This window comes from Caloenas nicobarica, chromosome 6, assembly GCF_036013445.1.
Source record: "Caloenas nicobarica isolate bCalNic1 chromosome 6, bCalNic1.hap1, whole genome shotgun sequence".
Classification (NCBI taxonomy): domain Eukaryota; kingdom Metazoa; phylum Chordata; class Aves; order Columbiformes; family Columbidae; genus Caloenas; species Caloenas nicobarica.
Genome location: NC_088250.1, coordinates 16048239 through 16056503, shown reverse-complemented (window position 1 = coordinate 16056503; position 8265 = coordinate 16048239).

Here is an 8265-nt window from a genome sequence, read left to right as displayed (position 1 = left end):
TAATCTCAGAGAGTGAACCATAAGACTCTTTGACATAATTTCAAACAAAGTAAGTGCATGGAGGGGGCCAACAGCAAGAAATTTTGGATTATAGTCATTCCAGAATAATCCAGAATTATCTTTAAAACAGATAATCCTTCAAAGATTTCTTGCAATGTGTATATATTTGAGAATTTGCTTTCCAGGTCGTGCTCATAAACCAAATATTTTGTCTCCCGAAATAATAATGGTTGCTATCAAAGCTCAATAGTACTTAACCATACTTGAACTTTCAAAAGAAGTCCACCCTAGCACCCAAAGCACCCTACCACTTTCCCAGTTCCTTCATAATCCCTGGCCTGACAAGCCAAATTGCTCGCCAGCCACAGTGAGACAGAGCACCCCACCCCGGGGTCGTACCGAGATCCTCCCCAGCGTGACACCAGGGTCAGCCCAGGGGTCCCCCAGCACACAGGCAGTATGACCTCGGGGTCATGCTGAGACTCCACCAGTGTGATGCCGGGGTCACCCCTGGACCCTCCCAGGACCCTGCTGACATGACCCCAAGGTCATGCCAAGACCCCTCCGGCATGACACCAAGTCAACCCCAGGACCCCTCAGTGACCCTGCTGGCATGAACCGGGGGTCATGCCAAGACCCCTTGGCATGATAACAGGGTCAACCGCAAGACTCCGCTGGTACAACTCTGGGTCATGCCGAGACCCCGCGGGCATCAAGCCAGGGGATCAAAGCCAAGACCCAGCCGGCATGACACCAAGGTCAACCCCACGAACCTCCAGGGACCCTGCCGGCATGACTTGGGGTTATGCCAAGACCCCATCAGCATGACGCCAGGGTCAATCACGGGACCCCTCCAGGACTCCACCAGCATGACCTCAGGGTCATGCCAAGATCCCCCAGGAATGATGCCAGGGTCCACCCCAGGGCCTCACCAGCACCCCGACAGTATGACTAATTAAACATAGAATTAAACGTTACATTTTCTGCATTCCAATTAACAAATTAGTCTCCAGAATTTTGAAACATTTTTATGATTTCTTACTACTTTTTCTGGATGTTTTTAGAAGAAGTTTAGTGTCTATTATAGATGTCACCAATACAGCATTAATAGCACCAGAGGGGGGGTTAATGCAGAATAAAAAAATTCAAGTAAACTTAGGTTGAGCAACAGCAACTAAAGGCAATTGCCTGAGTAATTCCATATGGACATGCTCCAGATTTGTGGCAGCTCACTTACACAGAGCAAAAAGCAGCACAACTCTGCCCTAGTTTCCTGCTGTGGCAAGAACTATTGCACAAAGAGGGCCGGGAACACAGATTCTTGTAATAAAGAGTAACTATATTGACTACAGATGAGAGTTCCTGGCTGCATTTCTCCTATAGGAGCTCATTTCAGGAGCCTGACAACCTCTAGGACACACAGTCTGGCTCCCAGGCTCACAAAAGATCCCCTGAGCTTTTGGCTAGAAAATAATCAATTAGCATGACCTTCTTTACATCACAAGCTATCATAGTTTATTTCTATCTTGAACCCAAATAACTTGCATAGGACTATCTTATCATTTCCCAAATGATATCCGGATTTAAATGGAAAACAATTCACTGCATCTCTACTATGTTTTTTTTTTTCCCAGCTGCAAATTAGTTACAAATACAGACTCTAATTTAGCTCCTATTTCCGGCCTTTCCAAAATCATGTTCCATTTGTACTCAGGATTTCCATCTTATGTTTATACATAGGATATAAAAATAAATATATAATCCATTCTGGTCTCTTTATTTTTATACACTAAAATAAAAAAAACCTCCAACTTTGCCGCCACTGGAGATGTGCTCTCCAGAGGGGTACATTTCCTCCATTTCTTGACTGTGACTGTTTGCTCTCTCCTTTTGATACCCTCCCCATTTTTCCAAAATCCTCTTACAGAGATGTTTCCCCACAGACATCTACATGCGTGATCTATTCTCAGTCAGTTCTTAAAACATTTAATATGGGATAAAGTACCAGAGTAGTTTCAGCTTTGGAAATTAGGAAATCATGTGGTATTTAGACTCCATGAAAATTCATGAAACAGTTTAACCTTTGTATGATATCAGAATGGCTTTCCCTAAGTCCATGCTGTTCATTAAAATGCCTTCTTTCTAACATCAACTGCTGTGTTACTATCTCCAATATTCATTACCTTATAAATGGCAGTCCTACAAAAAGCTTATAAACTCTATATTGCTGACACTGGGTCACCAGAGTTTTGAAAGCATTTGATTTCGCTGTCTTAAATGACACTTACACCAGATGTCTCCAAATACTCTGTTTCCCAAAAAATATGACAGGGTCTTATATTAATTTTGCTCCAAAAGATGCTTACTTTTTTACATGTATAGCTGCCTGGACACTATTTAAATTGAATTTTTTTAATGAACTGTAACTAGGGCTTATTTTTGGAGTAGGGCTTATATTTCAAGCATCCTCAAAAATTCTGAAAAATCATGCAAAGGCTTATTTCAGGGTAGGTCTAATTTTCAGGGAAATAGGGTAGCTATGGTATCAGGAGCTGACACACACAGTTTGTAATATATGAACTTCAGACAACAGCATCCATTTAATTCTTAAAAATCATTTGTATTTTAAGCTCCTACTAAAAATACCTCCTTAATTATTTTTTCTTTCACATTCTAGGGAACACTATGCTCTAACAGAATTTTGATTGTTTCATATACAATTCTGTAGAGATTATAATTTTCTAGGATTCTTCTGTAGGCACAGTGCAAGCTCTGAGAATCCTAACCCAAATACACATAGAGAACACTCTGAGTACCACAGCCTTAGTTAGGAAGATGTAAAAAAAATTAGACATAAAGGTTCTGGCACACTTCCCAGAGCACAGACCTCAGAAAAGCAAAGCTATCCAGTAATATCACCTCTGCAATATAATCCAGGCTACAACAGGGTTATTCCAGACATGGAGTGGATGCCACCCAACTGCAAATCCAGAGAACACCAAGCTGCCGCCTCTGGAGATGTCCTCCACTCTCCTTCCCATCCCTGTATGGGCACTGGGCATGGTCCAGGTACAACATATGTGGTTCCAAGAGTACAGCACATGAAAACAGGGAGAAATGTGCAGGTTTACATCCCTTTGGATCTTCCCCACTAAACATGGCTCTCAGTCTTGCAGTCTTTGAAAACAGTTTGTTAAATTCTCACTTCTTTTATTATATAAAAAGCAGCTATTCATCGGCATTTATTTTCTGTCCCTCAATTCCTGGTGTGAAAAGACCTTTCTCAAAGCTAAAGTTTTCTTAAAGGATCCATATATATATGGCAACCATATGACTTTTCAGGAACTTGACCTGCAACTTGCAAACCCTTGTAATTACTCTGACAGCAGAATTTGACTGTACCACTTACACAGTTTCCTGGACAACTTACTGGAAACATGGGGGAATTCTGACACCTTACGGCCGTTCGTGTATATGACCTACAACAAGTCCTGAATGAGCACGGTCACAACATTAGCAGAAGTAAAATGAGCAGCTTAAATGCTATTTGGATTTCTCTAAGTTCACATACACTCCCACATACCTTGCACAGAGTCTCCCGATGCTCAAACAAAAGTACCTCAGTGTCCTTCTGCTGAAGATCCAAGATTTATGATGCTTTCTGTTCCCCTTCTTGATTCACCTATAACTGTCTTCATTCACTGTTTCTAACACACCAGATCCACTGGCAGCAATGAGAAACGAGTGCCTCATGTTAATTAGCACCAGCCTCATCACAGCCATTCCAGATCAAGTCAGCAGGTGTGGCAAGTGCAGCTATAGCACCTGAGAAGTGACCACATCTCTGCAGAAGGTGTAAGAACCACCCCTCACTAGGTGCCTTAAGTAATAATTAAGCATACTTTGCTTATTATCAAGTCAATCACTAGCACATGATCAATGGAGATAGGATAGCTGAGACTTACCAGTTTGTCACTGCAGAATTATAAGAACGTTTCAGCCTGCACTCACAATTCCAGCATCCTTCTCCAGATCAGCTTCTGCCCCATCCACTTGTGTTCAATGAAGAAAACCAATGCTCATTACGTAGGACTCTGCTCTCAGGCAAAACTGCCAAAACTCCTGAGACTTTTTTCCTTCCCTCAGTTAGCTGCACAATTACCTGGGGAAAGGGAAAGGAAGGAACAAAGGGATAGTGTGACACATACTCATTGTCACAACAGAGTCATGTAGCTGTGCAGCTCCTCCCAGGAAAGCTGGCATACATTCAGTCTTGCTTTCAAAAAGGCTTATTTAGATTTGCATATAAATAAATGCAAAATAATGCATTTCACCTAATAATAACAATAATAAAGGGTTTTTTTCCTGGTAAAGGCCAATATATTAACCCCACAATTTTTCACAATGCTACGTCATCCTCATTCCTCCCATTTCATGGGGACAAAGGGACCAAAAGCAGATGGTTTGTAAAGGCAACTACCTGCTTCATGGATCATAAAAAAGTAAACACTGAGAAAGTAAATGACATTCTAAGGAAAAGCTAAAACCTAGCAAAAAAAATATATACTTATTTTAATGTCACAAGGCATAGTTAATTTAAGCAGGTGGTTTGGATTCTAAAACTTAGCTAAAAAGCACAAGTGGATGGGACAAGTGAGGAGAGGATCCCAACAGGCAGAAATCAGGAAGAAAAAATACTGTCACGCAGAGTTAAAGGCAGGGAGATACTGTGACAATATTTAATTGAAAGGCCTCATGGATTTACAAGAGCCCATATTGAGAAACAGACAGTACAAAGTAAAACCCCAGGAGATGCAAATGTCTGTTTACAAACCCCTGCAAATGAAGTAGGTAACTCTGGGTGCTAAGGAAGAAACTGGCCTGTGAGCTCATCGGCATAAATCAGCCTAACTGTGGGTTACTAAGAGTGGAGTCCCTTCTCCCACTTGCCTTCCCTTCAGTTAGCTCTAGCAATTGTGTGGTTGAGAAATGGCTGTTTGTAGACACAAAAATAATTACATTACTTGTTCTTTCCAACAGCATTTTGCTTAATAATGCAATTAGTATTGATATCATGAAATTACACCTTCCTAAAATGAATCCTGATCAACTAGGGAATAACTTCTTCCTGCAGTGATCTAGGTTCAGACTTTACTACATATGTGACAAGTCATCACAAAACTTTCCAATAAGGAAAATTCAATGAAGAAAACCAGAGCTCATTTCATGTGAAAAAGGTACATCAAATGTACTGTTTTGGAGGAAAAAAAAAAAAAGCAAGCTTATTTAAGCATACTTAAAGCAAGTGCACTTGAAGGCTTCTCATTTCTAGAGTGTGTTAAGGAAGAGAACCAGATGATTACAAACAATGACAGGCATAATACTAAATGTCAATATTTATACCAATGCTATGTTGCTTGAGACTCTTCAAATGAGCCCATTGCATGTTTCAGGAAATAAGCAAAAATAACAAATGCTAAGTGCATCCTAGCCTGGAATGCACTCTTGACCAAAGTCAAGCTCATGTATATCCAGTATCATCTTTTTTGCAGGATTTCATTCCAACTGAAAGAATACCTCTACTTCAGTTCCACCTACAAGAAAGCTTAAAAAGGAGGTTATTCTAACATGTATGGCTCATTGTAATGGTCCAACATGGCGTAGCGTAGAAAGAAACAAGATGTTCTTTTATGTCCTGACTCCAATTTTTAAGAACTTTGCTGTGGGGAAAATGAAAAAAATGCCATGTTCTTGTCAAGAAACAGGATTTAAGAACAGGCCTGCAATAAGAGACACGCCTGGGGATCTCAACTACCTCCCAGGCCTCTAACTGTCCTTTCTGTCACCCTCTTTGTGTAAATGAATATCTCTAATCAGCTGTGTCATTCCACACAAAAGGTGTTACTATAACATAATGAAGAACTGTAAGCACAGATTAAAATCATTTGTCCTGAAAAATCATATGATTGGTATCTTTATCTTGGATTGTTTGGTTTTAAATGCCTAATTGTGCGGTACAGTGACTGTGAGCCCGTTTCCCTCAGAGCACCAGGGAGGGACCTTCTCTGAGGAGAATTGTTCACACTCTGCTGTCACAGGGTTTCTCTATGGGCTCAGCAACGTCTCACCCTCACCACAACTTCAATCTTGACATCCAGCAATACTGTGGCAGTAGACTGGCCTCAGAGAAGACAAGATTTCCCTCTTCCAGGCCGTGCAGCAAATCAAATGCACGCGAACAAAGCTCAACAAAATGGTGACCGCGCCCTGAGGGGTTCACCCTGACTAAGGGCTTCGCAGCCAGGCGGCCGCCTCCAGCCCTGCCCTGCCTCACAGGGAGGCCTGACAGCAGCTGTCCCTCAGCACAGGCCTTTCTCTACACAATGTTTTATTTTAAACTCAGCCAAGTCCCCAACAGCCCTGAGGTGCAGCAGGATGGGCTTTTGCTGCCTCTGTTCCGCTGCACTTGCTGGTGTTTGGCTTGCCCATTTGTCACACCACCCTCTCGTTTTGAGATATTAAGAAGTTATTTGCAGCTGTTTGCTTTCTTCCCTTTCCCTCTTTTTCCTGAAAGGAAAAAAAATAGCACCTGAATCTGCCAAGAAGTTTCTGTGCCTGAAGGCATCCTCAGGCTTACCTTTGCACCACAGGAGCTGCTCAGCAACAAGCCTGTTCTGGGTGACTCCCGGCACAAACGCACAGGAATGGGCTGTCACCCCCACGTCTGTCCAGGAGAGCCGGCCCCTCAGCAGCGACACCACAGGATGACACCACGGATGATCCATTACTACCACACTAACACGGGGCAGCAAATCCACTTGCCCAGCACATCCAAGCACCCCTCACCCTGGGCTCATCTAAGCCCAGCTCAGCCTCTCCTCAGGCTTCCCCATAAGCCAAAGGAGATGATACCTAAATTAACATGCAGAAGGTCACAACAGCACTCAGCTCTCACTAAATTTCTAGCAGGGATTACAGGGCCCTTCCTTGTCCCCTAAGACCGCTATATATCCCCTGCCTTTCCCCCAGGATTGTGTTTTCCAGGTGGCTCTCGTTATCAGTCAGAACATCTCCAGCTGACTTAACCAGTGAAGTTTGCTTTTATCTTATAAAACCCTCTACTGGAGGCTGGTGGGGCTTGAGGAAGGATGTGGTGGGGTGGCTTGAACAGGTCACTGGTCCTATTGGGGCTGTGTTAGTGAGAGACTCTTGACAGGCCAAGAAACAACATCTGTGTTGTCTTTGTCAGCTTTGCTTTTCTGACAGCTTTGAAACTTACTTAGTTTCAAGAAAGTCTCTCAGAAGGATAGAAGCTTAAAATTTTAGGTTTAGCACAAATATGAAAACAGGTGGCTGAGGAGATGAAGAAGACTAAATGAGTGTCCTTGTTGCTGGAGGAGTGGATTATTCAAATACAAAACAAATACTCAGGTAAGCAGGAGTCACAACTCTATAGCTGGTTTCTGACAGAGAAGAGAGGAACTGGAAACTGCCTCTTGTGCCCATTTGGGTGCAAACTGCAGCTCTTTGGCTGTGCTTATAAGTTCATACCTTTCCCATTTGGCAGAAATACGTGGCTAGATTTATATCTTTGTGGAAAGAACAGTACAATGTATTGAATTTGGTTTATTTCTTCAGTGGTGAAAGATGCACACATAACATAGTGAAACAGAACAGTCAGTAAAGTACAATGGGCTCTTTGACTACCCATAAACACCTCTAAGTTAATCATCCCTTATCATTCATTAAACTATTCATAAAGCAATTAATAAGAACTAGAGTAGTGATCTTAATTTTTAAGGTACAGCAAAGAAAACAGAAAAAAATCAAGAGGCTTGAGTCATGTTAAGCATGGCATTTCTATTGCTATTTAGGTTTTTTTAAAATTCAATATTGTAGATGGTACTGACTTGTATTTACTCACAATTCTAGCCTCAGCTAGTTCAAAGTCTAATGCTGAATGTAAACTAGAACGAAGTTGTGTAAATTCCCCGAAACTAGAAATAAAATACTGTTCTTCAGGCTTATGATGAATCTTTTAATTATATGTGTTATAAAGAAGTACAATCTCAACAAAGATGGATTTACCTGCTCCACACTAAATGTTCTGGATATGACTGATTACTACAATATATCTTGGATCACTTTGCACACTTTTTTTCTCCCCAATATTTATGGTAGTACATAGCGATTTATTGGCAATAGCATTTTTCAGACATTCAGGTCTCAACCTACCAGATCTCGCTGGCAAGAAGTTCTTTCTGC